Source organism: Pygoscelis adeliae, unplaced genomic scaffold (genome assembly GCF_000699105.1).
Source record: "Pygoscelis adeliae isolate BGI_AS28 unplaced genomic scaffold, ASM69910v1 Scaffold282, whole genome shotgun sequence".
Lineage (NCBI taxonomy): Eukaryota > Metazoa > Chordata > Aves > Sphenisciformes > Spheniscidae > Pygoscelis > Pygoscelis adeliae.
Genome location: NW_008824352.1, coordinates 2437654 through 2439505, shown reverse-complemented (window position 1 = coordinate 2439505; position 1852 = coordinate 2437654). Strand labels below are relative to the sequence as shown.

The window sequence follows — 1852 nt, the reverse complement described above, 5'->3', positions numbered from 1 at the left end:
GACCAGCTGCAGAACACAGTGTTTTGCTTTCCTGGGTGCAGCTCCCCGTCACCATTTGGGATTTGGGGTGAGCTACTGAGCCCTGCCAGGGCCGTGCAGGTCTCTCTGAGCCCGAAGCGCAGGCGTTGCCCCTGTTTGTGTGCTGGGTTTGGGAATGGGCACTCCCACACGACGGGAGGGGGATAACGGGTGCTCCCACCAACCGCCCTGAGCTTGTGCGCAGGATTTGCTGCTGCTGGCTGTCGTTCGGTGCTCGCTGCGCCAGCGCCTGCCGCGGGCTTCACAGACAGAAAGGGGAGATGGCATCCCTTCCCCCGGGGACGGACAGTTGCTGAGGTTTTCTGAAACCACTTAAGGGACTTGTAGGCAATATTCCCATTAATGGGGGTAATCAAATCCTCTCGCTGCCTCCAAAAGGCTGGGCCCAAGCGGGAAGGAAGGGGTAATGCAGAAGAGCTAAGGGAATGGGGCTGGGGAGGGCGTTTCGGTGCTGGCTGGATCTCTGCTCTGAGCTGCAGCTCTCCTTGTCCTGCTGTCGGGTTAGCGCCAGGCTTTACAGGCCTCTTGGGAATATGGCAATTACTCATATATGTATGACGTACCATAAGTATATAATTGCGTAAAAACGCTTGACCAGGGTGCATCTGCATGGGGGTGTACGGACCACGCGGCCCGTCCATTGGGATGAGTTTCACGATCCTCTTTACCTTGTTGTGTGTGTGGACAAGCTGGCCGGGTCCTCAGCCCAGGGTGGCTGGCATCGCCACGGCCAGTGGTAGTGGCAGGAGGAGCTTGGGCATCCCTGGGCTGGTGGTTTTGGCCCGGTGTTGGGTGTAATTCTGGCTTTGGGTGTAGTTCTGGCATTGGGTGTAATTCTGCCTTTGCTGCTGATTCAGTAGGATCAGCTGTTTCCATCCCTGAGCCGCTGGATGGGGAAACCCGCCGGGCAGACGCTCCCCTCCCAGCGTGCCCACCGGGAAGAGCCTCTCCTGGTTGAGTGGGGAGAAATACCGCAGGAGATAGTAGGTGTCCCAGGGTGATTCTGTTTCCAACACCGAGAGGACTGTCAGAAATTAACAGTTATCTTTCTTATGGTTTGATTTGTTTTTTTTTATCCTTTCAGTCGCCTCCCATCAACAGGGATTGGAAACAAAAAATCTTAGAAAATGCTCAGTCAAAAAGATCGCGTATTCCCTCCAGAGCCGGGTAATCTCTGCACCAACAGGATGACTGATTACCACCGGCTTCTATTAAACAGGCATTAATGATGATTATTGTCTCTCTTTAACTAAACTGTGAGCCTCTGCACGGCAGCGCGAGGCTTGGTGAAGGTCACTTTGACAGTAACACATTCCCCATAAAAATATGTTCGGGGAGTTGTTGAGTGTCGGGTTGATAAGGAACCGCCACGGGCATCAGGAGCTTCTCCCCATCACGAAGAGAGGGGATGGAGGGAGGTGGAAAGCTGCTAGAGCCGGTGCTTCGGGGCAGGGAAACCGTCAGTACCCTCTGGGCTTGCAGAAAATGTCCTCGCGGTGTTGTGGTTCAAAGATTCATTTTGAAACTTCTGTTATTGGCTTAATTAAAACATTATCCATCCTGCCTGTAAGGAGCCTTGATGGCTCGTGCAAGTCGCACGTCATTAGTTGTCACGCATTGCTTCAAAGAACATGTTGAAGAAATCACTGGCTTGCTGACAGTGCCACAATAAAGAAGAGAGAAAAAAGAAAAGATTTTAAAGAAAAGCAGCAATATAAAATCCCACAGCTATTTAAAGGTCCCATAATCTCCTCTGCCTGCCCCTCAGCCTGGAGACAAAGGCGCAGACACCTTTTCATGCGGCCAGATGTTC

The 1852-nt window shown here is 52.5% G+C and overlaps 1 protein-coding gene across 1 annotated transcript in view; it reads left to right on the top strand.

The window, feature by feature from the left end:
* The window catches only part of LOC103912899 (general transcription factor II-I repeat domain-containing protein 1-like), a 45230-nt gene that overhangs the window by 6216 nt on the left and 37162 nt on the right, over positions 1–1852 (top strand). The gene's annotated exons all lie outside the window — the stretch shown is intronic.